The sequence below is a fragment of the Notothenia rossii genome (genome assembly GCF_949606895.1).
Source record: "Notothenia rossii genome assembly, chromosome: 3".
NCBI lineage: Eukaryota > Metazoa > Chordata > Actinopteri > Perciformes > Nototheniidae > Notothenia > Notothenia rossii.
This window is the reverse complement of record NC_136901.1, coordinates 82,930,490-82,950,774: the sequence shown is the minus strand read 5'-3', so window position 1 is coordinate 82,950,774 and position 20,285 is coordinate 82,930,490. Positions and strand designations below refer to the sequence as shown.

General features: G+C 40.7%; 1 long non-coding RNA gene across 1 annotated transcript in view; it reads right to left on the bottom strand.

Moving 5' to 3' along the window:
• Positions 1–17,752, bottom strand: part of LOC307034493 — a 146,733-nt gene extending 128,981 nt beyond the window's left edge. Inside the window, exon 1 of the long non-coding RNA XR_013806940.1 lies at positions 17,403–17,752. This is a non-coding gene — a long non-coding RNA (uncharacterized lncRNA). The remainder of the gene's footprint in view (positions 1–17,402) is intronic.
• Positions 17,753–20,285: the final 2,533 nt, after the last annotated feature.

The following is a 20,285-nucleotide window of genomic DNA, read 5'->3' as shown; positions in this document are numbered from 1 at the left end:
CCAATATCTGGCCTCAAAAGATCTTTATGGCATTGATTGGCTCTTGTGACATCTCTACCTGTAGGCCTGTTATGTAAAATAGGTATAACATCCAAACTGAACAGTGCCTGTAACAGCATGTGTAACAGTAAGTAGTTATTAGCGTGCATCTTTTCTCTTTAGTCTCCCCACTGTGCAATAATGCACCAGTTCAGCTTTGGACGAGGCTCTGTCTTAAATAAGCATCTAATGGATTTCAGTTTACTCCTGAAGCCCATAGCGGCGATAACGGTAGACAACGTTTTGCTGTAAATGAGCAGAAAACAGCAGAGGCAACAATAGCTTTGTTATTTCTTACCCGTTGCACAAAGAGTGCAGCATTAAGCAAAATCACAAGCCATTTTATCCCCACAGCTAAGTCATTTCACCTCTCGCCATTACGGCTGCTGTTTTAAGCTGTAAACAGATCCCACAGGTGCAGCACGTGCTGAATGTGGAGTAGTTCAAGTGTTTGCCTAGACATGCTAAAGCTGTAATTTGCACACAGGCATGCTATTTTGTTGCTGCTTTTCTCAAGAGTGGCATTTAGAGATCTGAAAACACATTCTCTGTCCTATTTCTGTGTGCAGTTATATTCAGAATCAGTCTGTGATACTGTGAAAATGACTCTAGACGGATGGAACGGTCGAAACAGGGCTGATGATTGAAGATGATGGAGATAGCGTTCTTGATTATGATGATAATAATAATAATAATAATAATAATAGTGAAGATGATGTTGAAAGTAATCACTGACTGTGTTGGCGGATGAGAGGAAAAGCAACTGTTGACAGTTCAGAGTGAGCCGTCAGCAGAATTGAGTAAAGCTGCTGTGATGCCCGTGGACAGGCCCTTGGCGGGGGCATCCGTCCTGAAAGGCCCAGCAACTCCGCCTCTCACAGAAGAAAACGGGAGCGGGAGTAGAAGAACAATAAATCTGAAAGAAAAGAGTGGATTGAGAAAGAGATCACAGACTAAGAGTTTGAAGAGGAGATCAAAATAATAAAAAAGATGACAAAAACCCAGACCGGCTGAAAACTGAGCCACTCAGCCGTGCACCACTGTGAAAATCACCACTCGGCCAAAATCCTCCCTTTTGATCCCATTCCACATTATCATCCGTCTGTGAAACGACACTCGCCAGGCATCAAACCCCCTCCCTCCCTTGAGACAACTTTTCACAAATCCCTGGATGCTGGGCTGAAGGCTTGCACACCCCCCTCTGTCCGGGCTGTGATTATTTGGCAGGGGCCCTGCCACATCAAACCCCGACCAGCTAAACATTCCCCAGAGGAGAAAGCAGAAAGAGAGATCTGCACCACCACCCACCTGTGCAGTACAAAGATAGGAACATACCAAATGGCCCCCCATCGGATGCTGCCATCTGCTAGTGGACACCCCTCAAAGACACCATCATAGGGTTATATTTACTTTTCCTTAAACGGCCATGAGTAAACCTCAAACTGATAAAAGTGAGTTATTTCCCCCTGAGATCAATCCGGCCTCTGCTGCCTGCTCTAATCTCTCAGATGAGGTGACCAGCCAGGCCTTGTAGGAGACATGTGAGCCGTTTGAAGCAGAGCGGTTTCATGCTCTGTGTGTGTCGGGGCTGATGAGGTCTGAGCGAGGTCTGAGCGAGGTCTGAGCGAGGTCTGAGGATTGCAAGAGCAGGAGTTTTTACAGGATCAGCTCAGAAAGGTAGAGTTGCTCTCAGATTGACCCGCTTACTCTGATGTCTACACACTTCAAAACACTTTAAGGCTTAATGTATACTTTCAGGTAGTGTGGGGGAAAGCTAAACACCAACAACTATGTTTGGTATTTCAGTCCATAGTCGAGCGGGAGAAATAAAAAATAAAGAAATTGAAATCTGTATCAGACTCATCTTCACCTAACCGTCTGCTTTCTGATGCAAACAAGTGTTTTACGGACAATGACACTTGGGTAATTAACACCACACACGTTTTTTTTTAAATCACAGTTTCACCGAGCCCATGTTGACATATTCATTGTTTTGTGCAGAGACGTTAAAATGTCATGTTTAGTAAAAGAAGAACGAGAAATCAAGCAAATTGTTTTCAGCATTTCTGCAAAAAACAATTGTATTTTAAATGATTAACCTTATATCTTGTTTAATCCATTGCTTAGTTCATTTTTGATTTTATATGCAGACATGTCTCAAAAACATGTCTCAAAACCCACCTCTTCAACTCTGCTTATCCTTAAACCCACCCCTCCCCCTTCTGAACCAACATCCTGCTGACTGCTTTTCTGTTTTTGTTTTGTTTTTGTTTTTGCTTGTGTTTTTGTTCTTGTTTTGTTTGTCGACCTTACTCGGAATGTAAAGCGTCTTTGGGTCTAGAAAAGCGCTATATAAATCCCATTTATTATTATTATTACATGTAATTCTCTTGCTGTGGTTTGCCATTGTTGCCCTGTTGTAAGGCCACTGCATTAACTGAGAAAAATAGATTTTACCCATCAACATACTTATCTAACAGTTCATTATATGCATTTCTGTTAAATCTATTGAACAAGGTTTCTCCGTCAAGTGAGACAGCCGTTAATACTGTCACGCAGCAGTGTCACCTCGTTCTAACAAGTGATGCAGAAATAATGAGGCACAGCATCGTTTGCAAGATATTATCTCACCCTGAATCCGCTTGTTCATAAAGAGTAGACGCATAACTCTATTTAGCAATGTGATCATTATAAACAGGTGGTGAGAGCCTTGTGATGCAGCTGATAAAAGAAAGTGTGATGAATTTCACAGCTATCACATCTAAACAAGGTGTGTTTGAACCAAAAGTTAATAAATATAACTGAGACGGTAAAATATTGTTGCTCAATCTTCCAGGGGTATCACACTATAACGGCAATATATTTGTCTTGACCAGACTTTATTTTGCGGTGTCTTGTCAAATCATAGCAGCTGTGAGATTCCGGTATCAAAGTGTTGTCTGCCAGGCTCTTGAAAAGAATCATTAATTTTGACACGGAAAATAAATAATAGGAAAAATAGCTGACAGCGTTTCCGACAGATATATCAGCAACACGTTGGCAGAGGAGGGTAGACGTTGGTTCGGCCAAGAATCACAGGCAGTTATCTCATTCCTGCCTGTCATTCCTGTTGTCGAGGGCAATCCACTCTGCGGAAACAGACTGTGTTTAACCTCCCCGGTGATCGAACGCTTCTCATTCAGAGCACTCGGAGCGTGTGCTGCAGAGGCGGATCAATACGGGGCACATTACATCTAATCAAGCACTGATTACTTTCTCAACGCTGATTGCAATGGGCTAGCATGTCATTTGGTTGTCAAGAGTGTATTGTTTCCATAGATTGAAATGATCATCCGGCTTAAACTGACCTTTATCTTCCAGTAAGCTCGACTCAGACAAATTACAAGCAATCTGGCAGCCCACAGATACTCCACTTGTAAAAAATAACATGATTACTTTTGTACTGTTACACCTGTGTGCTGAACAAACTCTTAATCCAGTTTTTTCTTAAAGAGACAGAGCAGCATTTCACCAGGAATGTTTTTATGCAATACTTGTTGGCTCTTTCTACAGTAAAAACATACTGTAAAAGTCAACTGTGATATAGGCCCTTTTCATAATCAGTAAGAAAAACATGTATCTGTTACCACAGTCGGCATGGAGACAGACTTTTGCAGCTTTGTTTTCTTTTAATTTACTGACTGCTGGCAAGAAAAGGGTTGAGAGGCATGTTAGTGCATTCCTCTGTAGAGTAATCACAATCTCTGCAGCTCACAGCTCTGAATTTCTACAGAGAGGAATGTAACTCAACCCAATACATCATGAACGCATGCATTATGAAGTTTTGCATCATAATGTGTCAGCCATGAGCCACGAGCCATGAAAGAGACCCAAAGCTCCAGGGATCTGAACTCCTGATGGGGAGGCCAAAGTGTTGAATGGAAACTCCCAAGTGAGATTTTCTACCGCTATTCTGAGGTATTAGTTTCACTTCATTCCAACAAGCTATACTTAAAGAGTGAGGCACAGTCTTTTCAAGATATGATCTCACCCTGAATGCACTTGTTAATGAAGGAGTACATGTGTATAGCTCTAATTAGCAATGTGTTAGTTTTCAAGAGGAAAGAGCCTTGCTTATGAAGCATGTGATAATAAGTGCGATGAATGTTACAGCTGTCACATTTAAACAAGATGTGTTCGAACAGCATGTATCCAGAAGAAACAGAAAACAACTATATATAATTGAGACAGTCAATTATTGTTTCTTAATCCTCCACAGTGATTGATCTCCTGATCGGGAGGCCAAATAGAACTCACTCACAAAGTGTTACTTGCTTTGTAGGAGGTAGAAAAGCTCTTTATAAGCACACTTAGTATTCATCAGTTACATGTAAGGGGCCCGTGTTTCCCCGATATACAAATAGCGGCTAAAATCCCTAAGTTCCTTCCAGAGTGAGTTTCTCTCCCAAACCCCCCGCCTGAAACACCTCCATTGGACTCCTTCGTTTACTTCTGTAAGATAGTGACATCACTACGTAACACTTGCGCCTCTATTGGCTACTGGCTTGTTTCTTCATTTGCACACAATAAATACAACACGTGTATTGCAAGGGAATGTGAGGGGGATTTGCCTCGGCAGCATGCTGAGAAAGTTTGCAGCAATGTAATATACATGTTGATCCATCTATCAATAATGTAGACTTTGTCAAACCCGAGACATAGTTCAGCATAGTAATTCACACAAAACATCCTTGAGTTACACATGTATAATGGGTCAGCCATAGTCATAACTACAAACACACAACATTAAATAACACGGACTGGTTATTGTTGGAACTTAACATTTAGCCTCTCCTAGTATTTCTGCCATGTTGTAAATTTTCACAAATAGCTTGATGATGCCTTTCCTTCTGTCTTCACCGGCGTACAGCTAGCGTGTCTCCCATAATGAGATGGCAGGCTCGGCTGTGTGAGGAGGCGGCGACATCCTCAGCTGTTTATGCCGCCACGTTCAGACTTCACATCTCTGACCATGACGGTTTGATCTGGCATGTTTGCTCGGAGCTATCAAAACTCGGTTTTGGTGCAATGTCTGCAAATGATACTGTTTCAACCTGTCACTTTGATCTTACAGAGAAGTTTGTCACTTGAGTAGCCCTCCAATAAATACATTTTAATTTCAATTTCACTTTTTCTGATTAGATTGTGTTGCATTTCTCAAGCACAAATGTAATGTCACTCTTTTCTATTCATATAAATAGAGGTATTTTGTACCTATTCAAAACAAGCTTTTTCAGAACAAGGTTTCAATTAATAGAACTGGTACGGGGAAGTAAACAAGGTCTCGTGAATCAACCTTGAAACCTTTTAACAAAGCAAACAGGGCTATAAAAACAGCAATAACCTGTGAAAAGTAAGCTCTGAGTATTCAGATGTATCGCGTTTTTCTCTCCCCCCCCTCTGTCAACATTTCAAAGTAACCTTTTCATCACGTTGCTGCAAATATTTTATTTTCTACAAATCGTTGCGATAAACTGCTGGTGCTGTGTTCAGGGGTGTTTCCGTCATACCAGGGCTGAGAGGGCGTCCAGCCCGAGAGCAAACGTGACTTGAATTGAGCCGTCCCTTATAGATACTATCTCTTTACATATGCGCACACACACACACACACACAATTTTGAATTGCGCCGTCCCTTATAGCATCTCTCAACGTCTCCCTGCCGACAGGGACACCCCTCCTGGCATGGTCCTTGGCAGATGCGGCGGTGTTTTTATGTTTTTTTCGTCACAGGAACGCGCTTTGCTGGCGGCGAAAAGAATCCCACAAGACTCGTTTGCCCCTCCAGCAGAGGGATGTCCTTGTCCTTTTTCTTTCTCGTCATTCTAAGCGATAAAAACTCTCGATCTTCTCTCAAATTATTATTATTTTTTGGACGCCCTCGGCACGAGTTCAGGGCGTTCCGAGCTGAATAAGAGCGTCAAATGACGGCAAGACGCCCCCCTGGCAGAAACGCTGGTGGCCAGTACAGACAGTTTGTTCTCTCTGCATAAGACTGAGGAGAATTTAAGGGAACAACTGTTTCCTGGCATGCTCTGACCCCAACTGGGTGGATGGGTTAAATGATTTATTGCCAGCGCCAAGTTCACTCGAGGAACATGGGCTTTCTGGCTCGCCTCCTAAACACCACGATTAGATTCAGTGTTTTGCAAAATGGGGCCCATGTTGCTCTGAAATCTTTGTAAGGGGCCGAAAGTGCTCATTTCAGGTTCATATTTGTATATTGTGCCTCTTCTATGATATAATAACATGTTTTAATGTTCATAAAAAAGGTCTTTATTGTTCTCATACTGCCTGTGCTGCAGCACCTCTTTTCACCCTCTGTCTGAAACCAGAGCCCAGTCTGCTATGATTGGTTAGCTGGCCGGCTCTGTTGTGATTGGTCAACCGCTTAGAGATGTCCCGCCCCCTAGCTTATCACATACAGCAGGTTGGAGTGATGGCCAATAGAAGCACAAGTCTTTCAGTGACGTGTGCAAATTGTGTTCTTCAAGTGTGGACTTTAAATAATTTGCGTCACTACAAATGACAATGTGATTTTAAAATGTTGTTGTGTGTGACATTTTGTTTCAAACCCCGTGATTTACAATAAGATTACATCTTTCAGTAGGATTGTTTCACTACAGCTCTCTATAAAACGGTTTGGATCTTTAATCGCCCAAAGCTTAACTCCACGTGGAATATATACTAGATAGTTACAGTATCACAAAACACATGCAGCTGTCGCTCCGGGGAGTTGAATGGGCATCTTTCAATCTTAGGGTCAGTGGTTCAATCCCAACTGCTCCCTGCAGTCAAGTGTCCTTAGGCAAGATACTTAAACCCAATGTTCTTCCATAGGTATGTCTACAGTATTAAAGTGTATGGAAGTTAAGTTGGGCTAAATCTAATCAACCTGCTAATGTTAATGTAAAGTAACAAAATATTTCTATATTTGCAATTTAGACTTACACCCTTACTGAATAATTTGCATGCACTCAACTCCGCTATGGACTTCAATTTGGAGAATGTGCTATAACATCTAAATAGGAACTGTGTGTAATATTTAGCATCTAGCGCTGCAGTAGCGAGGGCAGCAGGACGTTGAGCAGCAGTTATCCGATCCTCCGATGCTCGTTGCTCACAAAAATCAGGAATGTTAGTAAACTACTTGAAAACCATCCGGTGTTGTTTTGTATGATTGATTCTTTGGCTGACAACAACTGAACTATGACCAGACATTAGACACACTACACTTTGTATGGAAAATTGTGTTTTCATATGATAGATGATGATCAAACACCCAACAACTGCGCATTGGCCTGAATTGGCAACTTTATATTCGGGTACAGCTCTTCCATCTAGAAATATGGAGTGAACCTCACAACATACTGCTGAGTAAGGCTCTGTTCCAATCTGTTCCAAGGCTGGATTTTAAATTATTTGCGTCATTTCAAATGTCAACGTGTTTTTTGATGACGTTTCCCTACTTCTGAAATGGTTTCTCTGCGGCTCTCTATAAAAAGGGGCAGGCATCTTAAATTGCTCAGAGCTGATAGCCAATGCTACGTGAACGTGAACTTTATGAAAAATGGAGGCACAGTCTTATCAACATTTAAAAGTATGATGTGCTCCATTAGCATGCCAAAGAATTTCACAACACTTCTTGAGAGCAACATTTCTTCTTTATACGAGGTACTGCTAAAGCAGACGCCCAACCATAGGCCTTGAGCTCAAAATCTATTTCCAGAAAATGTTCAAAAACTGTTTTATCCTCTTTTGAAAAAAGGAAAATATTGCACAATAGCAGCAGTATAAATTCAGTCTGAAACTGCATATACTTGTGTACACATCAAGAGATTTCGGTTTGACTTAACGTAATTGTTCCTCTAATATTCTAGCAAAAAAATATACATTTGTAACAGAAGGTGTAAGGGATGAAACTGTGCTTCAGGCACCCTCGAATCCCCATGAGTATGTTTGCAACACCCAATCAATACAGGAATGAGAAACCAATCCTCTCCTACCATACACTGGAAGCAGCTCTTTAATATGCATCTGTCCTGTTTAGGAGTCGGCTCTGAGCACGGTAGAAGAGCATGATAACACAAAGCCGGGCTCCATTAATTTGAAACACCAGCTCCCCAAGATATCCCATTACACCAGCCAGGCTGGGGTTACCAGGTCAGACTATAAGAAAACTCCCATGCGTAATTTATGGCGCTCTTTCTTCAGATAATCCATACACATAAGCTGTGAGGTTATGAAGCTGCAGACCCCCTACTCATCTGCAGCCAATTTGGCCCTTGCACAATACTCCTTAAATCACACCACGACCTTGCTGACTGGACTAGAGGCAGAGGAGTCCGTTTCCATTTGAATTCCCTTCGCATTCACCCCTTGGTAGATTTAAGGAGGGGGAGGGGAGAAACCGTGGGCATTAACTACCTGAACTAGTGATCCTCCGTAAAAGCCCACTCCCTTTGCTTTTCTTCGCACAGCAGTAAATTGCAAAGGAATGTGGCCCCAGCACCAGATCAATAAAACGTATTTGCCCTGCTACATTTTAAGTGAGATAAGCATGAATGTTTGTATGTATACGTGTTTGTATGTATGTATGTATGTGTGCATGTGCGTGTGCGTGTGCCAGTGTTTTAGGAATGCTTCATCTGTACACAGCCTGTTATCTCAAGCATCAAACATGTGATCTCCTCTATCTGCGAGATGATAGGAGCTTAATCACCGTGAAGATTAAGCTTATCAGAAATCACATTTCTTCACACAGTTTCCATTATAAAAAGGACCAACTTGAGTTGGGGTGGGGTGGGACTGAGGATGGAAACAGATGATTGGTCCAAGTGAATAGAGAAGCCTGCTGGCGGTTTTCCAGCTTTGTTCACATCTATATCTGAAGATCATCCTTAAAAAAGGAACGCCGCTAGCTTTGGGGATTGGGGAACTTTCATCTTTGTTTTCTGTGATGAACTGATTTCTCATCAAAGTCATTAATACTCTGTTACAGCAGGATATTTAAGAAAAATAAAGCAGCAGGTTTAATTTCTAAGATGTGTTTTTTGTTTCTGTTCTAGGGTTGACTAGAATAACTTAATAAGAACTTTTTCTTCTTGCCCACTACATCTGGTATTAACAAGCAATTTAAGTCCACCAAGTTAACAACAGTATATTTCATTTGTAATTTGCCCCTAGCAAATACTAGTTTTAGTGACTTTCAAGATATAACACTGTTAAGTTTACGTCAGGCCTGAGAAGACTCACAAGAACAGAGCAAGTGGAGGAAGTCATGTTTTAGGTTAAAATAACAACTGGTTAAAGATGTTGTCAAGAAAAAAATACTCCAATATGTTGTTCCCATAAAAATTTAAATAAACGATTTACATATGACTATAAAGCACATCTACTCCCTCGCCGTTAGATTAACAATGTTCTATGTCTCCCACTTCACTAAAAGTCCTCTCTGTGTTGGTTGGCCCTTGGGGCTTTAGGGTTAACACATAATGTATCTGGATCAAATTCAGACAGGGACCCTCGTTTCATCATGTTCTCCCTTTTTTTCCTGTATTCCCTTCTAGTGTTGTCTGATAAAGGCATAACTGTGTTTCTGTGGGGGCACCACACCCCCCACGGCGAGAAAAGCCAAAGGCCCCTTAACCTATTCGGGTGGCCCACGCATCCACCCTCCCCCCTCAAATAAGAAAATACATGCGAGTTCATGGCTACTGTAGACAACGTTCTTGTTGCTCTGTGTTGCGTTGTTAATGAGTGAGACACACCGGAGTTGAGGATCTGTGGGGTTTATTCTCCCAAAAATATAATTTACAATTTACAATTTAGCAGACGCCTTATTCCAAAGAGACTTACAATGACCAATTACAGGGAAATTCTCCCTGGAGTAACTGAGGGCTAAGTGCCTTAGTCAAGGGCACACAAGTAGTGGTGTTCCAGGCGGGATTTGAACCTTCCGATCATCAGCCCACCTCACTATCCATCAGCCCACCTCACTATCCATTAGACCACCAAAAGAAAAAATATATTGTATTTTTTTTCTTTATGAGATCCATTTGTAGTGGACGATGTATGGGAAACACTGCACAACATTTCCAAGATAAACAGCTGGCTTCAATTTCCAAGCGTTAAGGTCCGCAGTCAACCTTCCAAGATGGAAACACCTATTCCTACGTGCCTGCCTCTTCTGATTTTGACAAACGACAACAGATATATAGCACTCTAATTGTGATGTTAGGTTGATAATTATATCAAAGTAGGATATATAGCTTGATTTCTTGGGAGAAAGCAAGCAAATCTAAGTACAATTGGACATTCATCACTAGCTTTAATGGAATGATCTTTCGTTTCATAGCCACATTTTCCTGCAATTGTGAACATTTGACAATGAGATTTGCAGTTGAATGCTGCTCCTTGGATTGAATCGTCAAATAGTCAACTATTTGGTGTCACCTTTAGAGCTTTATCTAATGTCATGAGCCGTCTTGTCTTGTCTTGAAGCGTTCTGCTTTGCAAAAGTTCATGTCTATTTACTTATCTTAAAAAGAAAAAAAACATACCCATGCTTCATCTATTTATAAAGTCTTCACGTAGTTGAATGCTAGCACTATAAATCATGTTAGGAAGCTTATGTATAACGCGAGTGCAGCTCCGTGATATCTGGAGAGGTTCCATGGGGTAGATCACTAATTCAATTAGACACAATGAAAAGCACACAGCATCCCTCACAGGGACTGCTGGATGCCTTCCATCCATTCTTCTACACTTTAATAGATCCAGTTGTTGTAAATTAGATTCCATCTCAGTGGATTCAAATCGTCTCGCCCAGGGAATGTTGTAATTCCCAGCTAAAAAGGTCAGTAGGAATTCCTCCACCAATGACCTCAGTAAAAGCAGGTTGTTGCGGGATTGGGTCAAGAATTGGCATGCAGTACAGCAGACCCCATTTCAAAGTGAGAGTAAATATTATCAAGTGAGGTGAGACAGAGGATTGTGATCACTCAGCCATGTCTGACAGTGTTATCATGGCCATTGGTAACAGTGAAGGGCACTATGTACACAGCTTTCCCTCCCAGATGCCTATAAATCCAGAGGCGTTTACAGGCAGGACAGAGGCGTCGGTGTGCATGCTAACAGCAAGTTTCTATAAGGGAAGATCACACACCAACACACACAGATGCTCTCATGTAAGCACACACCATATGCATAAACACACATACACTCACACTCACATTGTGATGCAGAACAAACAAAGTACAAATATCTGCTTCTGTTGCTAGGATACCAGTTCTTCTGGCTCCTAGTAAGTAAATCAGGTTGACTTGGCACAGACGGTGGTGAAAAATTAACACAAGCTGTAACAACAAAGTAAAAGTAACTTCCAACTTAATGGAATGGGTGCCAGGTTCATTCAACCGTCTGGATAGACTGAATATTTTCAAGCCCCTATATTTGATGGCCAAAGTATGTTTAGTAATATTAGACATGTAAGACATTCAGAAAATATAATTTAATGTGACTCTAAGCTGCCTTTATAACTGTGTGACTTCAATAAATGAAGACACTAACTAAATGAAAAAAAATAAAGCATTTGTTCACTCATTAACAGTTTAAGATCATTTGAGGTCATTCCCACTCTAATGTATTTTTTATATTGCTGTGAAAACATCCTGCAAATCAACAATTTATTTACTTTTCTCACCAAAAACTTAATTTCAGGATGATTTAAACAAATCATGATAGCATTATAATTTACCTTCACATGGTAATAATCTTTACTGAATAGAGCTTGAATGTTTTTGGATCAGGATAAATTATATGATTTATAAAGAAATTAAGCTTACTTTCCATTAATATACCTGAGTGACCCGCTTAAGTAGCTGTGGGAAACAATTGTTAAGCAAGGGAAAGCAAGAGAAGAAACACTGAAATAAGCAAAAGCTCTGTGGCAAAATGTAATATCGTTTTGTAATGATAGAAATGTTTTGAATGTTATTGCTGCCATCCAATATTGTGTTGAACGATAACCCTTTTGTACCGCCCTAACTAGAAACTCAAGTCGCTATTAAATAAATGAAGTTAAATAATCACTGAAATGAAGTTTAATTTGAAGTATAAAGCAGTATAATTTAATTATTAATAACATTACATTTAGCTTTTATCCAAAGCGACTTACAATAAGTACATTCGACCAGGAAGATACAACCTTGAAGAAAACAGAATCATATAAGTACATCAGGTTTCATAGAGCCAAACATTTCTAGTGCTACTCAACTGGCTTTAGATAAGCTAGTCCTTTATTAGTATATACAGTGGGGCAACAAAGTATTTAGTCAGCCACCAATTGTGCAAGTTCTCCCACTTAAAAAGATGAGAGGCCTGTAATTTTCATCCTAGGTATACCTCAACTATGAGAGACAAAATGAGAAGAAAAAAAAAAATCCAGAAAATCACTGTCTGATTTTTAAAAGACTTTATTTGCAAATTATGGTGGAAAATAAGTATTTAGTCAATAACAAAAGTTAATCTCAATACTTTGTTATATACCCTTTGTTGGCAATGACAGAGGTCAAACGTTTTCTGTAAGTCTTCACAAGGTTTTCACACACTGTTGCTGGTATTTTGGCCCATTCCTCCATGCAGATCTCCTCTAGAGCAGTGATGTTTTGGGGCTGTCGCTGGGCAACACAGACTTTCAACTCCCTCCAAAGATTTTCTATGGGGTTGAGATCTGGAGACTGGCTAGGCCACTCCAGGACCTTGAAATGCTTCTTACGAAGCCACTCCTTCGTTGCCCGGGCGGTGTGTTTGGGATCATTGTCATGCTGAAAAGACCCAGCTGATGGAAGGAGGTTGTCACTCAAAATCTCACGATACATGGCCCCATTCATTCTTTCCTTTACACGGATCAGTCGTCCTGATCCCTTTGCAGAAAAACAGCCCCAAAGCATGATGTTTCCACCCCCATGTTTCACAGTAGGTATGGTGTTCTTTGGATGCAACTCAGCATTCTTTCTCCTCCAAACACGTCTAGTTTAGTTTTTACCGAAAAGTTCTATTTTGGTTTCATCTGACCATATGACATTCTCCCAATCCTCTTCTGGATCATCTAAATGCTCTCTAGCAAACTTCAGATGGGCCTGGACATGTACTGGCTTAAGCAGGGGGACACGTCTGGCACTGCAGGATTTGAGTCCCTGGCGGCGTAGTGTGTTACTGATGGTAGCCTTTGTTACTTTGGTCCCAGCTCTCTGCAGGTCATTGACTAGGTCCCCCCGTGTGGTTCTGGGATTTTTGCTCACCGTTCTTGTGATCATTTTGACCCCACGGGGTGAGATCTTGCATGGAGCCCCAGATCGAGGGAGATTATCAGTGGTCTTGTATGTCTTCCATTTTCTAATAATTGCTCCCACAGTTGATTTATTCACACCAAGCTGCTTACCTATTGCAGATTCAGTCTTCCCAGCCTGGTGCAGGTCTACAATTTTGTTTCTGGTGTCCTTTGACAGCTCTTTGGTCTTGGCCATAGTGGAGTTTGGAGTGTGACTGTTTGAGGTTGTGGACAGGTGTCTTTTATACTGATAACAAATTCAAACAGGTGCCATTAATACAGTTAACAAGTGGAGGACAGAGGAGGCTCTTAAAGAAGAAGTTACAGGTCTGTGAAAGCCAGAAATCTTGTTTGTTTGTAGGTGGCCAAATACTTATTTTCCACCATAATTTGCAAATAAATTCTTTAAAAATCAGACAATGTGATTTTCTGGATTTTTTTTTCTCATTTTGTCTCTCATAGTTGAGGTATACCTGGGATGAAAATTACAGGCCTCTCATCTTTTTAAGTGGGAGAACTTTCACAATTGGTGGCTGACTTAATACTTTTTTGCCCCATTGTAAGTGCTTTGTTAATAATTATATCGCTCAAAGTGGAGTCGAAAGAGATGAGTTTTCAGTCTGCGCCGGAAGATGTGTAAGCTTTCTGCTGTCCTGATGTCAATGGGGAGCTCATTCCACCATTTTGGAGCCAGGATAGCAAACCCACGTGTTTTTGCTGATGGGAACTTGGGTCCCCCTCGCAGTGCGGGTGCAGCGAGCTGTTTGGCTGATGCAGAGCGGAGTGCACGAGCTGGGGTGTATGGTTTAACCATGTCCTGGAGGAAGGGCCAGATCCATTCACAGCATGGTACGCAAGTACCAGTGTCTTGAAGTGGATTCTAGCAGTTACTGGAAGCCAGTGAAGGGAGCGGAGGAGCAGCGTGGTGTGGGAGACTTTTGGAAGGTTGAAGACCAGACAAGCCGCTGCATTCTGGATGACCTGCAGAGGTCGGATGGCACATGCAGGTAGACCAGCCAGGAGGGAATTGCAGTAGTCTAGGCGTGAGATGACGAGAGCCTGGACCAGAACCTGCGCTGTTTTCTGGGTCAGCATCCTCCTGATGTTGTATTCAAATACAAGAACCTCGTATTTGTTCATGAGTAAATGTACTTTCAACATATACACATATGAATGACTGCAGCAGGCTTTACCACTTCAACTAACATGACTAATGTTTACAAAAAAGTGTGAAAAACTGTGACCACATCCTTTGATGGAGGTGGTGGATGAGTTGCACTTGACTTGTAAAGAAATCCAAACTGCAGTGATTCACAGAGCAAAGACTCTGTCTCTGTGTCTGCTGTGACCCATGTTCCCTCACCTCACACCTCCATCTTCATTCTGTTATTGAGCAATTATGGCCATTGATTTTCTCTCTCTTCTCAGCTTGCCTCTGTATGACAGCTGGCCTTTGCAAGTGGCCTCGCTGGACTCTGTGCTGCTGCCCTCTGTGGCCAAACTATTTGCTTTGAAATTTGGTCAATTGAACAACACTATTCCTGCCCTGTCGCCTCAAGGTGGTTTACAGTTAGGCTCACGGAATAATCCACGCCATTCTGAAATAGCCTCTCTCGACATCTTCACCCACATTTCTATAACATCAAATGACATAACGTCGAGTCATAAATTATTCAGAGTTGCCTCACTTTCAGCTGTTCGCAGAATCCTTTTCAGTTTTCAATCGAAATGCCACACTGACTGATATGTTTGACAATCCAAGGCTATAATTCATTTTTTCACCATGCTTTCATGCAGAGAAATTTATTTTTGTTTCATTCAAGCAATATCTTTTGAAACTGACAGCAAGCTCCCAGGGAAGTAGAGTCTCAGTCAAAACATATTATATGACCATAGTTTGTGTTGAAGCTGCAAGCCATATCACTCATGTTGTGCAAACAGGAACTGGACGTCCTTCTGACACACAGTATGCTCATGTCCATTTGTATTTACACACTTTTCCCTCCACAAGTGCATATGCATTTAAGCACAAATTGCTGAATATTGACCAAAACATCCAGGTCTGGCAAACCCTACCAAGTGAGTTGCTCAACGAGAACAAACTTCCTAAGAAATACATTAATTAACGGACTCATGCCTTTAGTTCAAAGCAGTGTGAAACAGCTTGATACCATTACTGTAAAGTGGAGCAGTTTTAGCAGAACAAGCAAGCCTAAAACACTGCTTCTGTTATTGTGTTTTAAGCTTGTCCTCATGATGAATACAGGTCAGAGGCAGTGTGTTCATTCTTGCATAATTATTAGGATGTTACTTGTCAACAATGGCAGCTACAGAAGAATGACACAAATAATGACTTAAAAAGCAGCCATTATGGATGACTGACTGGATGGATGTATGTATGTATGGAACGACTATTAAAATGAATTAATTAACAAATGTTCAGGTAAACAATATTTTTCCCTTGAAATGAAGTATAGCCTTGATAAGCATTGACATGTACAAAATGGAGTGCAAAAGAATATCTCAGTAGTTTGGTTGTAATTATGATACGAAGAATAGAAAAGCCAGAATCTGTCACATAAACACGTTACCATGAAAAGAGATATTAATATAAAAACCTGTGTGAGCCAATGTTATGCCGAGTTTACGGAGCAATTTGGCTGAAATCAATATCATATTTACTCTTACTATTATGGTATTTAGTGTTATATTACCCAATCCTACCATGAAGCTAGCATAACAGGGCTATAACTTAGTGAAAACATGTCGTGTTTAAATCCAACAGGCTATCATTCAGCCCTTAATAACACACATAATGAGAAAAGAAAGAAAGCATCATTATTCACCTGTAAGACCACAGGAAAAGAATTCAGCCGCAAAAAGCAATTGTATCATAATCAACCACAGAAAACTAGCAACACAGTTTGATATAAAGCAGAAATGAACAGCTAGCAGCTAAAAACTGAGCAAAGATTTGCTGATTTAACGGTCAGCAGCAGATGGCAGCGCAGCCAAATCACAGGTGTGTCAAACTCAATTTCAGAGGGCCAATTTGGAAAAATGAGTAAGACATTGAGGCCTATAGCCTATATTGACATGCTCTGACAAAAAACGTTTTTATAGTTGAGTGTAGTTCAGTAGTTGAAATTGGTCCACAAAAAGCCCCCAAAAAAGACTGCGTTCAAGCCAGCCTCCACTCGGGAAAACCTAGTCAAGCCCGCACGTGATATTGTGGTGCGCAAATATCCTATGCATTAAGGTAGAGTAAAAAAAAAATCATCCCTCTGTGTTTAGATGAGAATAAAACAAAAACTGTCCAGTATCAAAGACTCATTTCACTTCAGGGTGATAGCAGGACATCCCATTTATCACACAGAAAAAATCAGGACATTCTGATGTAGAGTTTCAAAATAAAAGACCTTTGAAATCTCTATTGTATGAGCTATCATCCCTGTTTTTAGATGAGAATAAAACAAAAACTGTCTAGTATCAAAGACTCATCTCACTCCAGGCTGATAGCAGGACACCCCACCTAGTCACTCAGAAAAAATGTGGACATTCTGATGTAAACTCTACATCAGAATGTCCTGTTTTTTTTCTGAGTGACTAGATGGGATGTCCTGCTATCACCCTGAAGTGAAATGAGTCTTTGATACCGGACAGTTTTTGTTTTACTCTCATCTAAACACAGAGGGATGATTTTTTTTTTTTACTCTACCGTAATGCATAGGATATTCGTGCACCGCAATATCACGTGCGGGCTGGCTTGACTAGGTTTTCCCGAGTGGAGGCTGGCTTGACCGCAGTCAAAAAAGTCAACTAAAAAGTTGCTTAGCCATCCTAGCATTAGGCTAACATACAGCCAACTCACAACAACCTGTTTCAATGTTCAACGGACTTATTTCCAGACATATTTTGTGCAAGGTTAACAGTTCTTCTTAGCTACAACATGACTTAAGTTGGACACACATGACACAATACAGAGGTGCCTACCTGTTTGAAGTGAAGCCTTGATAGTATCTCAGGTGCGTGTTGTTGGATAGTCGTGCAGTCCCCACTCCCCAAAGCTCACACTGGACAGGAAAACTCCACTTCAGGTAAAAGTGCGTAGTTTATGGCCAATGGCTAATAAAGCTAATGTTGCCAAGTGCTGCCCTACAGCATTGAAAAGTGCGATATATATGTGATGATTTCCTCCATAACGTCGTCCACAAGCAACATTAATTGGCTGTAAGGTGAGTTTGATTAGTTGTAGTTGATCAGAAACATGGGCGGGGCATCGACGGTTTAAATACACCGCCTAAATTGCCTGGTTCACGATCCGACCTGCGGTGGTGTGGTGCTCCCGGTGCCCTGCCCCGGTGCGTCTCATTTACCCCGCCTACACCTCTCTATGTCTGGGCAACACTGGACTCAGGTATTGTACGTTTCAAGTCTTTCTTAATTCACAACCATTATAGACAAGTTTACGCGCCAAAACACGGGTAGCGCCATGACACTACACAAATGCACTTCATTTCCGCCGGAAGTCTTTTGCACAGCGTCTGTCGGTGTAAACCGATGTAAACAGTCAGACGGGCACTGGTGTAAACACAGCGATTTCGATGCTAACAGTGATGCTAGCTTGGGAACACGATTCTACTTCTTTGACTGGAGATGGCGTTACTCTCCCCCACCCGAATTCAGTGCAAAACTGGGAGGATAACATGACGACGTGGCCCAGCATAAAACCAAAATAAACTGCCTTATTTAGGTCATGCCCACAGGAGCCAACAGTTGTCTGTTGTTTACATAATGCACAATTTACATGATCTCTTTATGCTGTGCAATATATCATATGTGCCTGTACTGTTTGAGTGAAAATAAAGTTTGATGTAATTTAATTTCATTATTGCACTGTTATTGCATTATTGCATTTCATATGTTCCTTAGAGTGCTACAATTTATTTTAACACAGTTCATCATTCATATTAAGCTCATACTGTACATAAATAACACTGAATTAATTAATTGTTGAGAGGAAACTAAAGAAATGGCTTCAACAAGAAAGATCACATGTTTAATCCTAACAGGTATTACAAATTAAAATATAAAAGCAGCCCACACAATTACATCACTATGAAAATATTCATATATAATATTAAAAAATACAATGCATGCAGTATTTGTTGTGTTTATCTGTATTTAATGAACAACATGGCTGGGTGCTGGGTGCTGGTTTGTGGTCGTAGCACTCTCTATCTAACCACTCGTTCAGGTGCTTTCTCGAGTGATTGCAACCAACTACCGCACACGTAGTTCCCGAACCACTTTTCTTCATGTTGTAATTGTTATATCCTCTTTGTCTCTGCGATATCAGTGCTTTGTCGGCACAACGGAGCTAGCTAGCAAAACAAACCCAGTCCGCCAAAACGGAAGTGCATTGCATCGAAGGGAGGAGTTCAGGATGTAGAGCGGAAACGGCTCAATAACTTGTGTATTGAGAAGCAATTGTTGGCAAGATATATAATTGTACAAGTTACATTTCAGGTAACTATATAAAAGTAATTTCCACCTGGTTATCAACAACAGCAAAAGTTTTATCTTTTTGTATAATATTACATCATTATTTATTTGTTCATTATATCTTTTGTACTACAGTTTTGAAGTTTTAAGTATGTATATTGTATACCTTCAAAATGTAAAACAAGTACAGTTATTTTATTACTTACATTTTTCGTTACTCTGCTTATTTAGAAATACAAATATTAGTAGAAAAAAACTAAATGTACAGTATGTATTAACATTTGCATGGGACAATTTATAATCCTGCCTTATGCAACCATGCCACTTCCATAACAAAGATATTATAAGCCACACCACATTTTCCCCGTGTATCAATTGTTATTTTTTATAGTCCAGCTAACTTCTCCTGAGATGACCTCATGACATCAATATCTGAGACTAACACAGCTAAATTATTTTGTATTTAGCCTGCATGTTTAAGTATCTATGGTGGCTTTGCAGATATCATAGCATAACATCACACACCTCCATAGAGAGTGTGTGCTTACAGCAGATGAGTTTGCCCTCTGTAAGTCAGGCGAGTCAATATGCAGTGATAACAAACTAAAGTTACAACCAGCAGATGTTAACTTTGGAAATAACATAATGTTAACTTGCTGTTTTCATTCTGTATGATAACATTTTATGCATAGCAGCTTGTTCATGTAGTGTATTGTTTTATTTGATCAAATCAGCAGTGTTCCTTGCTTTGAATATCTGTGCTTTTGTTGTTCTGGGGTTTTTGTGCAGCCTGCCAAGCCTTTGTTGGAACAGCACTAAACAGAAGGTGCTACCTCTGCAGTATTATTAAACACAAGGGCTTTTATCTTCTTATTGAAAGAAACCACACAGTAAGTAAAAACAAATATTGCAGCGCCGTACAATTGGCTGAATTAATGCTGTTGTTTTTCTTTGTTTTGACGACTCTTAGCCAAGCCTTTTCGTGAGGGAGACATTGAAAGCATTCAGATTTGTAATCATATGTTGTCGATGTTTTCTGCACTTTACTTCATGGATGGGTTTTCACGGCCAACTGAACATCTGACTCTTGGTTTAAGCCAGTGGTTCTCAAAGTGGGAGGCGCAGAGGCATGCCGGGGGGGGGGGGGGGGGGCGTTAGAGACCAGGAGGAAACATTTTTATTAAAAAAAAATATATATCATCATTTGAAAAATTATTGATTCGAAAATAATATGATACAGTACTATTACGTCTGGGTCTCTGTGTTTCATTAAAGCTCGACTCTGTGTGTGTGTGTGTGGAACGAGCCATTTTGTGTGCGTGCGCAAGAGAGAGAGCGCAGGTACCGGAGATCGTTGTTGTTAGCTTCTGG